General features: G+C 46.7%; 1 protein-coding gene across 4 annotated transcripts in view; it reads right to left on the bottom strand.

Annotated features, from left to right (window-relative positions):
• PKNOX1 (PBX/knotted 1 homeobox 1) overlaps positions 1-19,103 on the bottom strand; it is a 57,584-nt gene that overhangs the window by 37,915 nt on the left and 566 nt on the right. For 2 of the 4 annotated variants that reach the window (XM_068685014.1, XM_068685023.1), the window contains exon 1: positions 8,986-9,140. The exons of the other annotated variants lie outside the window; for them this stretch is intronic. The gene's annotated coding sequence lies outside the window, so the exon portion shown is untranslated. Of the gene's footprint in view, positions 1-8,985; positions 9,141-19,103 lie in introns of those variants that run through there. 4 annotated transcript variants of the gene reach the window in all.

The following is a 19,103-nucleotide window of genomic DNA, read 5'->3' as shown; positions in this document are numbered from 1 at the left end:
GGAAGAAGCAAACTGAGAGGAATTTTTCTTTGCAATTTTTCTGCATTTTTAATAACCTGTATCACCCCTACTGTCCCACAGTACTGGGGATAGTAGCCCCTGATGGTATTACATTCGTTCTTCGTCTTTATCTTTGTCTTTGCTGATGCCTGTAACAGAAAGCTGTGTTTGGACTGCTGACTTGCTTGCTCTTGAATCTTCACTTGAATTCTTCACTCTCTGGTTCACTGTCTGTCTGCTTAGACTAGACAAGACACATCCCAAAATAAAACTACAAAATGCAAATAGGAACAACTCATCAGTGGTTTAAAGGAAGTTCTGCATAAAAATTCAGCATGAAGCCAAGAAAGGTCAAAGACTTTTTTTTTTCTTCTTTCCCCCAATGTAAGTCTCCTTCATAATCATGCTTTGATTTGACTGTGGAATGTATTCTAATGATGGCTACAATCAAGTAATCTGCTACGAGGTAAGAAGGAGCAGCATACGAAGGAGCATGAGCCATCATTGGTACCGTATGTTCACAGAAGGCAGGTTCTGCTACAGAATTATTCAACCATCTTAAAAAGCTTTCGAAAAATATCACTTAAAATTACTTTTATTTATTTTATTTCACATTGCATGACACATTAAAGCTACTTTACAGACTAGTAACAATTGTGCAAGCAAAGCAGCAAAGATAGTGAAAGCATTTAGAAAACACAACTGCTGAAAAGCACTAAAGAAAGCCTGCAAAATTATCTCAGGGGAGGTTCCTGGCACTAACGTTGTACACAGGCCAACCCAAACAATATGATGGCTAAAACACACAGCTGAGGTCTTGAGTTGGACTATCTCCCTTTCTCACAAAAAGTTCTCATGTTCCCAGTTTTGCCATCTGTATAAAACCTGTAACAAAGATAACGCCATTTCTGAAGGCGAGATGAAGTTGGTATTTACATTTGAGAACCAGAATTCACCTGTGTGTAGTGTACAAGTAATGGTTTTTCAGGCGAGTTCACAGAAAAACAAAATGCTAAAGGCCAGCCAATACAGATGCCATCTCGAGTACATGAAGCCTTGCTCTGGAAGAGCTGGGAAGATACTCAGGGGAGCGATAAGGCAGCCTGTGATATAGTCACTGATTGGAGATCAACTACTGGGCTAGGAGTCTCAGTCCACGCTGGCGTACCCACTCGTGAAGCCTCGAAGGGCGGATGAGGTGTTAGTTCTCACCGCTTTCTCTAAAGCTCTCAAAGACCTGTGTCCCCCAGGAATGGCCTTCTCTCATTTTTGGAGCTTCTCAACTCTGCCATGAGAAGACACCGCACCCCTTCTTCACCCACTATCCACGTTCTGTCATTTTGATACTCATTTTCACCTACCTCAACTTACAGGGCTACTTTCAAATACAGGAGGCCTCACTATCCAGAAAGTCTTCTGAATGTAGGTCACTGCCAGATAAACGGGCATTATCCACGCCTTGTCTCTGCTCAGACATAAAGGAGCACTTCACATCGTCATTCTGAAGAGCCTGCTCTTCCTTCCACTCAGAAACTACTGCAGCAATGAACCCCGCGCACCACTGCTGCCAGACTGCATCACTCAAGAAATAGAGCACGTACAAATAAGAAAGTGGCCCTTCCTGGCAAAGCCTGCAGCTGGTATCAGCAAGCCTCCCGACCACGTGCATGAGCAATCGAGGGCAGAAGGAAGGAAGTATTCAAGAAACACAGGTCCAGGTGGAAGATGCTACAGAGGAAGAGGTTTGGCTGAGGAGCCAGAGAACGTTGCAGTCTTATTGCTTCCTTCCAAAAGACACCTGAGAGAGATTAAGACTACAGAGTCTACCCTAAAATGTATCAGAGGAGAAAATGATTGAGATCCGAGCTTGCTTGTTTTGTCCTCCCACCTTTCTCAGAGGAGGCAAGAACAGGGAGCAGATGTGGTGTTAAAGGCTAGGGACAATATCAAGGCACTGTGGGGCCTAAGCTTGGAATTACCACTGCCAACATGTTTTCTTCCTCTTACCCCTCTTGCAGACGAGCTCTGAAGTCCCGTTATCAAGGTAGAGAAGACAGTTAGCTACAACACCACAACAGATGGCTGCTTGCTTTGTCACTTGAAAACTGTATCACAGCTAAAGCTTTTTGTTCCAAGGTAATATACGGCCTTGATCACTCAAGCACAAATGAAGCCTCTGCTCAACCACGCTCATTTTGCATGGCAGGAAGAAACAAAGACCTGTGCATACAGTCATACAGACAAATATTAGCATATATTAAGGGTGAGATACACTGATATGTTTATAGACTCAAATAATAATAATGAAGCAAAATGTGGAGTACATATGACAACTTGCAGGCAGAAATTCATTCTAGCCCTGCTGCAACGGGTCTTTATCTCCATCAACCTGCCTACAGAGAGATGGTTAGTAAAATTAAGACAACCAAACCAACGTGAAGTTGCTGCATGCAAGTTTATTAAAACTGCGCTTGACGAGAACGTGGGCCGTATTCAGGAGCAAGGTGGCTTTCATTTCCTCTGTCTTTTGTAGTTTCGCAGTGCGGTCATTATTTAGAAATACTGCACTTTCAGAAAGACGACGCTCCTGTTCAGGAATATAATACCAGCCTCGGGGAGTTGCACTACCCAGATACAGCTAAACAGTTATTACACAACAGCTCCTCTGTCAATTTCCCTGGGAGACGAGCCCTAAAAAAGCCCCCAAACCAATTTTCTGCTGCAGTAAAATGAGATTTACTTTGTGTCATTTTTTTCCCCTTGATTGTTTGGTGATGCAATAAAGTTATTTATGTATTGATCTGAATGAAGATGAGATTAAATTAAAAAGAATGCACCTTATACTTTAAGAAACCGAAAAATAAAAATAAATTAAAATTCACTGCTAAAGGTGAATTTCTTCAGAAATACAGGCTGCAACCTATCATTAACTTCCCTGTGCATGTAAGATTTTGAATGTATGTACTGTGTAACACTGACTTCCTTCACCAGGACCGCTCCAATACTGTATGTACTGCCTTCTTGTCCCGTTAATTCTCCACTGCATTCCTTTTTTCCAATCATCCCATGTGATAATTTAACAAGGCATACAAAGAATCTGCATCAAAGGCTTTTATCTTCCAAGCATCACCACGCACTGCCACACAGCACGATAAATGACAAACCACCTCATGAAAAGACTTGTGTCCCTTTAGCAATTCACACAAGTTGAGCAAACCCTGCTCTCTGTATTTTAAAAGGGTTCTGGAAATCCTCCCATTTGTAGGTACCAAATACAGAAAAGTACTGTATAAAAAAGTAGCACTTTTTTTTTTTGTAGTACAAGCTACAGTTGCATATGCAGTAACTGATAAAGTAGGTATTAAGGATGTGTAAGGTAACAAATTTCTCAAGGCACAGCAATGGAACCAGAATTCAGGGCAGCTGGGTCTTCAGCTCCTTAATTCTGCATATGTCCTTCAGGTCTGCACCAACTCATTTTTGGGGAAGTGCACACAATCATGGTTCATGTAATTGTCAGTTTGCCATAGTGCTTCTTTACAAGAAAGACGAGAAATCCTACTCCAATCTGGTCGTAAAAGACTGTCGTCTCAGCGTCCTAAGCATCCCGGCTCCAGGTAGCTCTTGGCATTGCAGAAAGTAATCGTCATGGTCATGAAAACTTCATTCTTCCGAGTATTAAGACTCAAATTCAAGCAACTTCCTGCGGCATCTCAGTTTCTCCTACCCATTTCACGCTGTAATTCAATGCTGCTTTATTAGCTCCATAAAGAAGTAGTAAGGAATTAAGGGGACTGGAAGGAAATTTTGGTAAAAGGAAAGCCAAATGTGGGGGAAAGGAAACCTTCCTTCTCTAATTGCTCCAAGACTCCTGTGGGATTAAGAGGAGGAGGGAGCAAAAGTGTTTCCCATCACTCCCTCATTCATTCCCACTATCCACACAGTAAAAGACGATTCCTTTAGCTATTTGCCCCCTGCATTCTTAATACTGCAGACTGAAGGACGTTATGGTCCTTGTTTGTGAATCCCGGCATGCACATCATGATGCCGCATACCTAGCTACTTATTACAGGGCAGAGAAGAATTATTTTGTCCCTCAAGATTTACCCAAGACGCTGTCACTGCGACATTTTAGACCTCGCATCAAACGGCGCAGTGCCTGCCTTGCTGCTGTAGTGATGGGAGGACCGCATTAAAAAGGCAACCACGAAATGCTTGAAGGCGAAAGGACACGTAGCAGCAGTTGGGCAGCTGAAACTGCTTCTGGTACAACTTTCCTACTTAGCCGTATGAATTAAACTAAATGAATTACACCCAAGAACCGGCAGTCTGATTTTAATCAAGACTTGCATCAGCACCCAATAAGCTATGACTGAAATTGCGTTTTGTGTTTATAGTTATTTTCATAAAGGAGACCCAGAATAAGAACCCATCTCACTATGCCTTTATTGCTATTAATTACGCTTTACAACGTTAGCAGGACTTTTACAGAGGATGTCACTTCATAGGCATCTGTAAGTTTTCCAACATTCTTATTTACAAAACTAATAAAGTTTCTAATGAATCCTTCTATAACAGACTAATCCCTAATGATACTGAAGTACAACTGAAGGAAGATGATGAGTTTTATTTAGCTAATAACTGCCTTTAAAATGGGCTTAAGATGTTGAATATGCAACAAGCCCCCCTCTACACATTTCAGGCATTTAAACACTTCGCGGAGACGCTCCGTGGTCAATGATTTTATTTTTATGTCCTTGACAATTTCAAAAGCAATAGTTTTCAGTGGACTTGTGAGCCTGTCAATGAACCAAGCATGAACTTGGACTAGCTGATAATCTGAAGCGACAAAATCCCAGCCCGGCAGCTGCCAGATCTGGTTCCAATTGCTCAGCAACTTTTCCAGCACCTTTCCCTTTCCGACTCCAACGCTTGGCTCAACAACCCCACTTCACCACTAACTCTTAAGCCCCGGAGCAAATCTCTGTTTTCTTTTCAAAGTGGCATTTATTTAAACAACAATTCTCCCTTTCCTGCTCCTCAGCAAACAGCGGAGCACAGCGAACCAGAGGCCATCAGTCTGACTGCTTTCTGCAAGGCAGATGCTCCCCGCTCCAGCCTCTCGTGCTCCCTGCCTCTCCCACCCTGCTCTTTCTTCCTTCCACATCAGGTCTCCTCTTTCCCACCTCTTGCCCTCTCGTTCTCTCCGCTCTCACCATCTGTAGCTTTGCTAGCGGCATCCTTTCCATCCTCCTGGGCTTTCTGCTTTCCCACCAAGCTTCCATCTCTGTCCCCATCTCCCCGTGACTGCCGATCTCCATCCCTCCACCAGTGCCGCTGCCACCTGAGCACCCCGGAGCTGAGGTGCAGCTGAAGGCAGACCACCCAGGATTGCACTTACCCAGCACCTACCGCTGCGGGAAGCATCACGCTCAACTACTTGGTCCAGATGATGACTGCACAACCAGGTGATGCGCAGCAGACGGGACAACGCTCACGTTACACAGAATAAGCTGACAATTTCATAAACACTTGCCAAGCAATATACTTGAACCATTTTTTCAGAGCTTATACCTTGTTGAAGTTTCCCTAGGAGCAGCCGCACGCACCCTGTCGACGCTCACACTCCTTCCCCTCACCCCTGCAGCGCTCAATACCAGAGCCCAAGTGCTGAGATGCTCTTAACTGAGCCAAACACACACTTTTTCTTCCTCTTTCAGTCACCGTATTTACTTTCTCCTAATGTCTTTTTCAAAACTGCTGAGTCATTTTAGCCTAAACTTTCCGGAATAACCCTGCTCAAATATACACATCACGGCAAATTTCAGTATGACTAAGAAATAAGCTACTGAAAACACCTTTAAAAACAATAAAAACCCCAAGTTGTCGTGGCCCACAACACACACAGGTGGGACTAGAAGATGCGAATTACGTGAGCGGAGACAGACCTGGACGTTTTTTAGCTATTAAACATAGAGCACAGCGCACACGTTTTCATTCCCCTATTCTCTAGGCACGCACAAAGCTCCGCTTTCTGTCTTACAAACCTCTGTTTCTTTTGAACATGAAAGACTTGGAATTTAGTTTTTTCAGTACTGAAGTGTTATAATACCCTTTTCCCCATTGTTTTGTTTGCTATGCAGTTTGCAAAAAGCTAAGCAGGATGTGAACCATAGCCAGATTTCCGATTTTTTTTTTTGAAAAAACAGATTTTCCCTCTGTACTCGAGAAAAAGCAGAGAATTTGAAAAGCTCACAAGCAAAGTATAAATTGAAGTTTAGTGGTAAATAAATAAATAAATACACAAAATTGCCCCGTTCAGTACTCCATAGTCTCCCTATTTGTCTGAATAGCAGGCTCAGCGGCAGTATGGGCTTATCACTCATTGACCTCCCATTTTCAAAAACCTCCATTTGACTGTTTTACATGTTTAAATGGCTTTCCTGTAGGGAAAAAAAAGAAAAAAAAAAAAAAAAGCAAAGAGCTCCTTTACACATACATGTAGGGGAGGGAAAAAAAAAAAAGAGAGAGACCATGGGCCTGGAATAGGAATAGTTGCTGCATTAAAAACGAACCAGTGTGTTTGTATGAAGGATGATAAGTGAGTAGGTGAAGCCAAGCAGCCCCAAATTTTATTTCTAGTTCTAACACCGACTTCCTTTTCATCCTTCGGTAACATACACAACCCAGTATCCCCACGCTGCTGGCACAGAACCCAAGTTGCTGCCCGTTACCAACTTCCTCAAAGCACGGCAATGCTCCAGCAACAAAAAGATTGGCATTTCCAGATTCTTGGCGTCTTTATTTTCTGCCCCGCTTCCAGCTCCACTTGTGCTACCAACACCACACAGTTGTGACACGAAACAGCCTGACTGATCGGAGTGAAGAATCCGCTAACCAGCGTGAATATTTTAGCATTCGATTATCTCAGGCAGAGCTGTAATGAGCTGGGTAAAATGCTTTGGCAACATCTGGCAGCGAGCAAGCAAAGGAAAGCACTCTATCAGCAGCTTTTTTCCTTGCTCTCGGAATCCTCTGCTTAGAAGAGCACTAAGTTGTTTTACATTTTGTACAGCACCGAGCTGTGGTAAAACAACCCCCCGAGAGACTTATCATTTGTAAACCTCCCAACTCTCTCAACAAGCGAGACCGAAGCAACCAGCTGCTGCTGCTGCTGCAAGGCAGAAGTAGCATTTGCGGAATTTTAAATTTCGCACACACACGCCAATGATCCAGCCTCACTTACACCGAAATTAAAATATTAATCTGCTTTGTTTTGAACTTTCACGTGTGCCGGTTTTGCCGAGGCAGCATCAGGCTCCTGGAGCACGGAGCAATGCTCTGTCAGCCAAGCCAGCCTACACCTCTCTCCTCGCGGGATGGAAACACCACAGGAGAGGGTTTGCGGGCCGCTGGCTCCTGGCTGTCAGAGCAAGGCTTAGTAACAGCGAAAGAAAGAGTCACTGTTCTGGGAAACTCGTCTGCTTCTCACACGCTTCTGAATTTGCTGTAGTAGCAAGCGGAATTGTTGTGACTTTCCTACAGCGCTGCACTTACAGGACGGGCTAAGGTGTGAGAACAATACAGGCCAAAAGCAAAACTCTGAAAAAGAAAGAAAGTGCAGCTTCCAGGGGGCACATCCACTTCGTAAGCCTCGAGAATTTAGCATGACCATGTACGCTTCATTCGCCCAACTCTGCTCTTTTTAGTTGCACTCAGGGAAGGCTGCAAGGACTTAAGTTTTAACACGTTACTTCTGGATAGGAATACTTCAAGAGACAAGCCACATCTTTGCCATGCTATCCAGGCTGAGGAATCATACAAATAAACTGTTATGTCTTTAATATAAAAGGCATATTGATGTGTTTTACACGCCAAAGTGAAATCTCCAAATACATACGTTTGGAAATAAGTCTTATTTCCAAACTGTACCGGCAGCACACACAAAAAAAAAACAAAAAAAAACAAAAAAAAAAAACCTTGAAGGCTTTTCTTTTCCTATTAGCACACAGGAAACGGTGAGGAGATAAAACTCCAGCCCAGTGAGGCAGTTTAACTGCACGGGGACCAGACGGGAGGCAGGTACAAGCCAGAGACATTTATGCAGCTGGGGATACACAGACTAAAAATGTACACCCCAAAATCACGCAGGCCGGTGACAACGAGCAGCACCGGAGGGTTTTTGTGGAGGTGTTTTATTCGTAAAACGACAAGGAAAGGTGTAAGCAGGGCGCTGAGGGGAGAGATATAGATGGGATTGGTAATAAGCTGACAGGACGCGTAGGGAGAAATGGGGAATTGGTGGGTTTGGGGGTGAGGGAATTGGGAGTTGGTGGTTTTGGGTATGAAGAAATTGGGAATTGGTGGTTTTGGAGGTGAGGGAGTTGCTGGCTCGGGGTGTGTTAAACCCAGCGCCACACCGAGGGGCTCTCCGCACCCAACGGCACCACCGTTCCTCCTTTTTCAAAATTTCAAACTCAACGCCCGCGGGGGCTGCCTCAGCGAGAGGGGGGCCACCAAACCCTCCTTTAACACCCTCACGGGGGACGGGGACGGGGACGAGGATCTCCCCGCGGGGCTCCTTTAACCCTCCCCCCCCACACACACTTCTTCCCCCGTGCGCGCTCCCTCGCGCGCCCCCGCCAGCGGGCGGCGGTTCCAGAAATTTCCTCGCTCCCCCCTCCCCTCCCTCATCCCCCCCCCCCCCCTTCCACCGCGGCGCGAGCGCCCCCCCCCCTTCCTCCCCTCCCCCCCCTCCTCCCTCCCTCCCTCCCTCCCCTCCGCCCGTGCCCGGCCGCGGCTCCCGCTGCTCCCCCCCCCCCCCCCCACTCCCGGTGCCGTTGCAGCGGGAGCCGGAGCCCGAGCTGCGGCCGTGCAGCCGTGCGGGCGGGCGGGCGCGCGGCGCGGTTGCCGTGCGTGGTGTGTGTGTGTGCGTGTGTGTGTGTGTGTGTGTGGCCGGGCGCGGGTTTGAGTGACAGCGCTTACCTGGGTGCCAATCTTCGTCACACTGACAAGCGGCTGCAGCAATCGGGACCCGCACCGCCGCGCCGCGCGTCACCGCGCACAGCCGCGCCGGGCCAATGGCCGCCCGCGCCGAGGCCCCACGCCAGCGCGCCTTCGCGCCACGCCCCGCCGCTGCTCACCGCCCTGCGCGGGGGCGGGGGCTCGGGTCCCCCCCTCGTGAATATGCATGGAGGGGATGGGGCGTGGGCACGCCGTGCGCCACGCCCTCGCCTCCGCCCTCCGCTAGGGGAGGTGAAACCACTTCCTCGGTATGGGGGGGAGGGAGGTACCAAGGGGCTGAGCGCTGGGGGGGCGCCTCGCCTCACGGGGTGTCGGGCCCCGGGGTGTCTCAACCCTGCTTTTAAGGCGCGAGTGGTCAGAAAAATAAATTTTAGGAGGCTGTTCCGCACCAACACAGGCGCAGTGGTCCCTCTGAAGCACAGCAGCTGCCCACTCACTCCCCTTCACGCTGGGACTGCCACAGCAGATACCCGCTTATTCCCCTGCCCACTTACTCCTCTTCCTCTATTTTCCTTCTCCTATTCCCCTTCCCCAATTCCCCTCTCCCAATTCCACCTCAAACCTATTCCCCTTCCCCAATCCCACCTCAGACCTCCTCCCCTTCCCCAGTTCCACTTCAAACCTCCTCCCCTTCCCCAATTCCACTTAAAACCTCCTCCCCTTCTACCCTATTCCACTTCAAACCTATTCCCCTTCCCCAATTCCACCTCAAACCTATTCCCCTTCCCCAATTCCACCTCAAACCTTTTCCCCTTCCCCAATCCCACCTCAGACCTCCTCCCCTTCCCCAATTCCACTTCAAACCTACTCCCCTCTCCCAATTCCACCCCAAACCTCCTCCCCTTCCCCAGTTCCACTTCAAACCCAGTCTCCTTCCCCAATTCCACCTCAAACCTATTCCCCTTCCCCAGTTCCACCTCAAACCTCCTCCCCTTCCCCAATTCCACTTCAAACCTCCTCCCCTTCCACCCTATTCCACTTCAAACCTATTCCCCTTCCCCAGTTCCACCTCAAACCTCCTCCCCTTCCCCAATTCCACCTCAAACCTCCTCCCCTTCCCCAATTCCACTTCAAACCTCCTCTCCTTCCCCAGTTCCACCTCAAACCTCCTCCCCTTCCCCAATTCCACCTCAAACCTCCTCCCCTTCCCCAATTCCACTTCAAACCTCCTCTCCTTCCCCAGTTCCACCTCAAACCTCCTCCCCTTCCCCAATTCCACCTCAAACCTCCTCCCCTTACCCAATTCCACCTCAAACCTTTTCCTCTTCCCCAATCCCACCTCAAACCTCCTCCCCTTCCACCCTATTCCCCTCCAAACTGGCATTGCCCCATGGCTCTCACAGCCCTCACCGCTCCTCCAACGTGCCTGGAGGAGGTCTGGCCAGCAGGCTGCCTGGCTGACAAGCTTTCTGGCTAGCAGGCTGGCAATAGAAATACCCCCTTACATATTCTACCAGCTTGCTCTGCCTTCAGGCCTCCCTGGCTGTGACAGGACCCTGCCTGGTGACGGGGTTGCTCTGGGTCCCAAGGGATCCCAGCGCTGCGCACACTGCCACCATTTGTCTGCTGGCAAAACGTGTGTTTCGTTCTCCCCCGAGGCCATGCAGAGCCCTCACAGTTCATTTTGAGATGTTTTTCTCCTGGTACAGGCCAAACCATGTGGCATCAGGCTGGCGAACGCAGAAGGAGCTCGTACGTCACACAGGGAAAGTGGGAAAGAAAACGAACCAGGCTGATCCAAGGTGCTCCAAAGTTCACGTGAATCACGTAAAGGAACTACATTATAAAAAGCAAAAGCCACCTCAGTTTTCTCTTACTCACAAAAGCCTCGTTCTCTACTCCTGGTCTTGTGCCGTGCAACATCTCTCATAGGATTCCTGTGGCCAGGCTGACTTCTCCTACCACAACTTTCCTCCCTCGCCATCCCTGACACATTCATTAGTGACACATTCACTAAACAGTGCCTCACATTAACTGGTTCCCATGCCCGGACCTGCCTTCTCCTCAAATTTGATTCACCCTGCAAACCCTTTGTTCTCCGTCTGCTTTGCCCGTGCTTCTTTGGACAGGACTTCACTGATTCCTTCTGCGAAAGAACAGATTAAATGCAGACTAATTTAGTTTCCATTTAATCCTTTCTCCCAGGTATCTTCAAAGCCTTTCTTGTTGCCTTTCCCAACTTTCATTTTCCTTTCTCCTGCTTCCCTTCACTTGCCCTTCTTTTCCTGCCTGCCACTTTCTCTTCCCCAGCTCCCCCCTCGCACACAACAGGTGTAGAAATTCCTCACTGTTCCCTTACCCTCACCCAAGTAATCCCATTTAGTGGTCTCCTTTGTAATTAATCTTATTGCACGTTTTTTTTTTTTGTTTTTTTTTTTTTTTTCTCAATCCCTTACACTTTCTGTAGCACAGATACACATTCTAACTCCCTCGATCCTAACTCACGCGATTTCCCAAGTACCAGCGCGAAGCAAGCCTAGGTCCCTACCTGCATGCCTCACAACTGGGTAACTTTAGGGTCTAGGCAAATGCAAGCTTTGACCGAAATCTCATCCGAAGCTGTGGTGTGCATAAGGGCTCATTCCGTCAGGGCACTCTGTTGCCTAAAAGCTCCTGCTGCAGACTTCCCATCATCCAGCAAGTATTCTGGATGATGATTCCTACTCATCTCTCCTCGATAACTCATTTTTGTTAAAGCTACAGGAGCTCCATTATTCGCACAGCTTTAATCCTATCTCTTAAGACGGTGCTTAGGTAAATCGCTAGGTTCAGGTGTTATTAAATGGCATGGATACATCCCCAAATACACCTGTACCCACATGACATAGCCACATAAACCTCATTCCCATAAGCAAGTAACCCAAAAATGACCCTTGATCTAACTTGCACCTTCCCACCACCCATCTCTAAGCCCCCCGAATTCACTGTTCACAGCCACTGATGAGAGGTGCCTGGTTTTCATTTTATCTTGCGGTCTCTCTGATACAGTCTCTGAAGGCTTGAAAGCTAAGAAGCTTACTTTTATAAAATACACCAGCTGAAATGACTCCAGAAGATGCAGATTTAAGAAGGGCACTACAAATGGCAAGGCTTTTGAGGGAAGCGTGCAACATTTGGAAAACAGAAGGAACTGGAAGGAGAGGAGCAGGGGAAAGGAATGAAGAAGTAATTGAGAACAGTAGTTCAAAGACAAATAAAACCAAGCAAACAACAACAAAAGAGAGAAAGAAAAATGGATCAGAGGAAAGGATAGCTATCCTTTCCTTTCTTTATTTCTGAACATCCAAACATAGTGTGTTGTCCCTCATCAGTTTTGCAGAAGGATGAGGGTCCAATACACAAGACCGAAAGCAGCTATCGGGAGGGAATCCTCTATACTACACATTTTGTGAGGATTGTTGCATAATTTATGTAGTTTTGTGCTCTGAACTTCCACTGGCCTAGGTGTACTCACTTCAGTCCGATGGTGAGACTGCTTTTTTTTTTAGTGAAAACTCACAAGCTGCACAGAAGGCCGAATAAAATGCCAGTTTAATCCTTTGTATTTGCAAATTACAAGCACGTAAAAATTAGGTTCAGTAATATTTAGGCTGGCAACTGCAAATAACAGAATACTCAGATTCTCAAACTGCTGTTACTTCTACGCATTGTGCATATTAAATATGCTCATTAAGCGCAGCTCATTCCTTAAAGCAAGCACAGATATGTTTGCAGAGCCAGGGCCTTCGCTGGTTACTGAGAACTGTCCCAGATAGATAAGAGCATTCCCCACAGTTGGACCACATATTTGCAAACACTAAGCTATTAAGGTCCCGTCTCACCAAATGAGAAAAGCACACTCCCAGATCTCTTCTCTGAAACACCCTTTCAGTTGCAATTTACTGATAGCAGGACTGCATAAACGTATCAGAGGGCAAAACTGGATCCTACGTACGGTTGCTAGGCGGGTTAGGATTACTGTGGCACCTTTTAGTAATTTCCAAGTTCTAAATGTTACAACTGCGTGCATAATACAACATTCATATGCATTAAACCTATTCAGAAAGAGGAGATTTCTCATTTTAGATACATAGCATTACTCTAGACGGTGCGCTTTGCAACTCTTTCATAATTAAGCTTTCAAAGGAAACATTTACATAGAAGAGAAGGGATGGGCTCCTATGCGGGTGGCAGTAATCTGCCCTCCTAATTTATTGAATAAAGGCTGTAATTGCAGCAAGGAGATTGGAATAATCTAAGCAGAGCAGGTTTTCCCCCAGATTTCCATACAAATCAGGTGAGATTTGAAGTGACGATCTCGTAGCAATGGGAGGACTCTATGGCAAACCAGTTTCTTCTTTTATCACGCCTAGGGAGAAAGTTTGCAACCAGGCGCGTCAATGACTTAGATGTAATCCTCTGGCTGCTTGGAGAGCTTTCCAAAAAGCAACCTTTGTGCGCCCGGTTGGCATGCACAGCACGTTCACATCTGCGGCCGCAACTGTACGTGGTACAGGAGGAGCCTGGGAAAAATGTGCAACTTGTTTTATGATGGATATGGCTTTTAAGATTTTAAAGCTGAAATTAACGAGTTAACTCAGTCTAAATAAATGTCAAGCTTTGCTTCAGCTAGAGAGCTGTGTAACTCAGCTGGGAACGCTCCCTCTGGAGAAATTAAGAGCTCATGTCCCACAGCAGGATTTGGGCTTGGACCAAGAGCTGGCACTGCAGTGCAGCCCTGCTCGAAGGAGTTTCTGCGTCAGGATCAAGATGCCATTCTTTCTGATGAGTGATTATTGTATTGTTTTCCCCCTTCTCCTTTGTCCGGGAGAAAAGGCAAACTACTGAGAGCCTCCTTCAGGAAAGGAAAAATGATAAATCCTATATCTTATTCAACATTTCTCCTCTCGTTAAATCAAATTGCGATTTCCAGAGCTGTACATTAGCTGAATCACTGGCTGCATACTACTCACTCCATCTGTTTATATGGTTGAGTCACTGCATTACCAATATCTAACACGTTGCTTGGAAAGAATTTTAGGAGATCTGGAGGATAAAACCCCAAAGCTCTCTAAGATAAAGCTCCCTTCTGTACGTTCTGGAGTGCCACGCTCTTCACCGCTCACTTTTGGCTACCAGAGATGTTAATTTGAACAAACTTCTATTTTAAGGAGAAAAAAAAAAGCTTATCACTGAAGCACAGAGTATGCTTAAAAGCTGAAGACTGAACTGTGATGTAGGAAAACGCTATTGCCTCCCCTCGTGCGGTGCCTTGCCCTGGGAGTTGCACCGGGGGTTCCATGGTGATGGAACAAACATCTTTCACAACTCCACGTGCCTTTTTTCCACTTGAGATACTACGAACAGATTACCTTCTGAGGGCAAACCGTCTGCTTTTAGTGATGCCAAAAGTTGAGAGCATCTTGTCGTTGGACTGCAAAGTTTCTTCCAAAATATGTGTTATGCTTAGGAAGATATATTCTCATTTACGTCACTGTGGAAGGGGTAGGGAGGGCAAAAAAAAAAAAAAAAAAAAAGGGCTGAGGAGCAGAAAAGCAGAAGGACAGAGGTGGAATGGGATGGAATTGCTGATACACATCTTGTTTGTTTTATTTTTAAGAAAAATGTAAAAAGGACACGTTACATGAATCCCACCATGGAGGACTATGAATGCATTCACATTATTCTGGGAGTTGAGAAGCAGAGAGTGAAACCAACTGAAATAAAAGAAGACCAGTGAGACTAGTTTTACCTTCCAGACCAGGGGCTAGATCCAACTCTCACAGAAGTCAGTGGAACAATTCCCACTGGCTGGAGCAGGAGTTGGATTCGGCAAAGCGAAATGCAGAAAAAAAATAACCGGGAAGCATTAATGAGAGGTTCTCAAACAGTGGTCTACAGAGCACTTTCTCCAGTCCATCGAGACCCGGCTTTCCTCTCCATTACTCATTTACTTCCAGCTGCTTTTATGGGTTTCTGCATTTTGGAGGCCAGCAGAACTGAGGCGTTGGTAGCGGGGAAGGAGAATGGCCGGCCGGCCAGCCTGCTCCCAACAAGTGGAAGAGGAAAGAAAGCAATTGCTTAGCAAACAGAGAAAAAAAGAAAGACGGGAGTATCTGAAGGAGTAGAAGGCCATTAAGCTGAGAGGATTAGGCGGCCTTCGGTGAGGATTAGGTGCCTCGCTACCTAATGTGACCGTCTAGCCAGATACCTGAGCTCCTAGCACAAGGCGAAAGAAAAGCTGAGCTCCGCACACACGTCTGCGCTGAGCTAAAGGCAAATAGGAAATGCCAAGGGCAGAAGCGATCCACAAATGCTCCCCATCCTCCCTGCCATGCCTGGGCTGAAAGCAGACAAGCCCCCTGCCATGGTCCCTGCTGTGGGACTTACACCACCTGCAGGCCCGCGCCGCCAGTCCAGGTGTGACACGCAGTCCTAACACCACATGGAGACAAAATCCTCCCTCTGGAGGGGTCACACACCTGGACCAGGCTCTGGATCAGCCGGCTGTCGATGTTTGGGGCAGCATTCCCACTAACGGAGAGCTTTCAGGCTCTTCCTCCACACAGAGGGCTGTTGTCACCAGGGTACGAGGCTGACACATGGGTGCGTGACCAACCAGGGGGACCTCGTTGGCAACTAATTCTCAACTGCAGGGCAGTGCTTCCTGCCAACTTCACCTCACAACAACCATGTGGGCCAAAGTGCCTTGAGTCCCAGCAGTAAACACTTGGTGAAAGAGTGCAAGAAACATGGCAACAATGGGATCAGCCTTCCCCTTGTGTCTCTTCGTTGCTCCTGGGGATCAGCACCTTTCTGAAACCTAAGCTGCAATCAGGCCATCACATCCGATAGCTACTGACAGTCTTCTCCACCATTAACTCCTCCCTTCCCTTTTCTGAACCCCCTTACAGACTGCATTTCTATAATGTCCTTTTGCCAGCCAGGAGTTGAGACCCCTAAGCCTGCCCCTCCTCACAAGGACGAGGAGGTACAGGAGACTTCCCAGACATTTTCACCAAGGTTTATTAGCAAGAAGGCGTTCCAGGAAAGAAGGGACAAATCAACAGCTTGTGGAGCATTAGGGTACAGAGATCCCTACCCAGGCTCTGCATGACATAGCTTTGGCTCTGGAAGCAGCAGGAGTAATACCAAGCCCATGCTGTGCCCGGGTCAGCGGGAGGGCTGCGTGGCAAGGCGAGTCAGCTGGAGACCGAGCACTACGTGAGCCCAGCAGTGCTGCTTGTGGGATCCATGCTGTACCCCTGCCAAGCTCTGCTCTTTCCTCTGAGACATACTGGCCTGTTCAGACCTGAGCCGGGCATCTACAGCGCCAAGCTGCTTTGTGCCACACGGGCATGTCCCGAGAGGCCTGCTCCCAAAGCTCTGCGCTGCCCCAGGACGCTGGCCCACCTTCGTGATCCATGCAGGGTCTCACCTGGAGGCTTCAGGGCAGCGACTTTTATCCCCCAGAGCAGGTGCAGATTTGCAGTGAGAGACTTAAAACCTCCAAACTGTTCGCTGTTACAGTCCCCAGCCCCTAAGGCAAGGTGAATTTTTTGGCTTGCCCAATAACCTGCTGCTGCCATGCACGGCTTCCTGATGACCTGACCCCAGCAAAGTTCTCCAGAAGACCTTGGTGAGGACCAAATGAGTTACCCTGGATAGGGGAGAGCTAGCCCTCAGCTCCTAGCCCCGACACAGTCATGCTGCCTAGTGTTTTCTGTCATACCCAGGGAATTTCAGGCCCTGGAGAAGAAGCATTAACAACTCATTCTCTTTTACTAACGTATAAGGCATAGGGGATGGATTTTCCTTTGTGAAATGTAGTAAGTGAAGTTCATACACATTGCATCACTTTTATAATATTCTGCATATTTTGGTGGCTTTAGCTTCAAAGATACGGCACTGCAGAGGCCTTTGAAAACTGCCAGAAACATTACTGCTTATGACTTTGTACCTGTCGGTGGAAAGCAGGAGTCAGCACTGCAGTCCGTTCCATATCTAACCAACACGCTCCATCAGTAGTTTAAAGCATCAGAAAAGGCAGCAATAAAATAAGCTCTGAATGGGCAGGTTATATTCCCTCAAAATTTCAGAGACTTGGAGAGTTCAGCTTTGTCCCTAGGACCTGCTTCTCTCGTTCCCACTTTTGGGGTATTGTCACCGCACCCTGGCACTGCCTTCTAAAAGTGATCGTGCTTCTGCTTTTCCAGTTGTGCAGGAACCGAAAAGCTGGATCAGACCAGTATACTTATTTCAGTATGACGTCCCACGTATAAAATGTGTGCCTATTTCAGAGATTAGTCTTCCTTATTCTTCTTACTTCAATCAGACCCACAAAAACAAACACAAAACATGCTTTTTTTTTTTTTTTTTTTTTTTTTTTTTCCTTCTTCTCAGTCCTATTTCACAGTACTGCGTGCATCCACAGGACGATGGCATTCTTTTGACAGCTAGTAAGCGTATTCCCTGACCATACAATCTCCAAAGACAGAAAGCAGCCTAGCTTTCATCCTGCAAAGCTGGTGCAACAGACCGCATTTGCACCGTGAGATGCAATTCTACCTACTCCTAGGAACAGTAGCTTTCTTTTTTAAAACCCAGGAACAGCATTTCGTATTATCAAAGGTTTGGTATTTTCTATGTTTTCCCCCAATTAGTGTAACAGAAGCTGCCTGTAGCCACAACCTGTAGCGACTATAAATTCCAGCTGCTCCCCACATAGCAGCGGGACGCTGCTGGTACAATAAAACGTCAGAACAACAGGAACGTTCAGAGTCCTCGCTCTCCCGTCGTACCCAGACCCAGCCTTGCCCCTTTCTCGTACACCAGTTCGGTTTTGTATCACCGTCTCCACAGCTGACAATACTTTTTTCAATGGGAATATCACAACTGCGGCCGCTGCCAGAATCTCTTGGCAAAGGGGCTGCGCTCTGAGTCACAGCCTAATGCCATTACAAGGTCTGCAACAGCTGCAGCAGTCATACATCTGCAAGTCATTTGAACATTTTATGATGAATAAAAACTATCCATTACATAGACCTATACATTATATATTAACCCTAATACTTATTCAGTTACACTAACAATAACCTTTTCCCTCTGCATGCTGTAAACTTCTTTGGCTGCAGCATGTGTTAACAGAGATACTTAAAGCTCCGTTCCATGGTGGAGCAGTCCCTGTGTACGTATTACCTAACTTATTCTACCTATTTAAATATGTGATGGAAAGAAAGAAAGAAAACAAATTTAAAGCTATAAAAAATCATACCGTGCGTGAGGAAAGCATTTCTATAATAATAGCGTGAGACTGGATTCACTCAAACACAGAAGACACAAGACAACGAGAAATAGAGAGGAGGAAAGAAAACATGGACTCAAAACGTATAGCTAGGAGATTTGATTATGATATGCACGGATCTCAAACCTATCCAGATGTCCCCAGCCGGCAACCTGATCCTCAACACCGTAGCCAAGATCTGAAATCTAGAAAGTCAGAGTGTCGAAGAAGGGGTAGCGGGGCTTACGGAAAAAGGAACGGGAGCTGTGAGGAGTTTTGAAACCTTTAAAGCAATAATGATAATAAAGAAACACAAGTGTGTGTTCATTAAGGAAATAATATACAGAGCCACAAATTATGAAGTCAGCCCTTCAGGACATGGCATTCCTCATGCAAGTTGCTGAGCACGCTCAACATAAATAGGTGTAAAATACACTCACCGGCTTAGTGACTTCAAGGATAGAGTCCCATATGTGATCCCCTACCAGTGAGTCTTCTACATACGTATACTTTTACAACAGTAAATGCAAACTGGGCAAGACATACCTCCCTATGAGTTTCACCAAAAGAGTTTTAAAGAGACAAGGCAAAAGTCTGGCATTAGAGAAGCCTATCCTAATTTTTCCACGTGATTCATCCAGAGCCAAAATTTTACCAGCATCCCACATACATCTAACTGTTATTTCATGTTAGTTTGTTATTTATTGCTTGCAAACTCTTTTTGGAGCCTCGGAAATACCTCTCTATTGCTTCCTATTCACTTTTGCTTTGTAATTCGTGTATCAGTCTAGCGTCCTTCCTCAGTGTTGCTGAGGAA

This window comes from Anas acuta, chromosome 1 (genome assembly GCF_963932015.1).
Source record: "Anas acuta chromosome 1, bAnaAcu1.1, whole genome shotgun sequence".
NCBI classification, from domain to species: domain Eukaryota; kingdom Metazoa; phylum Chordata; class Aves; order Anseriformes; family Anatidae; genus Anas; species Anas acuta.
This window is presented reverse-complemented; position numbering and strand designations above follow the sequence as displayed.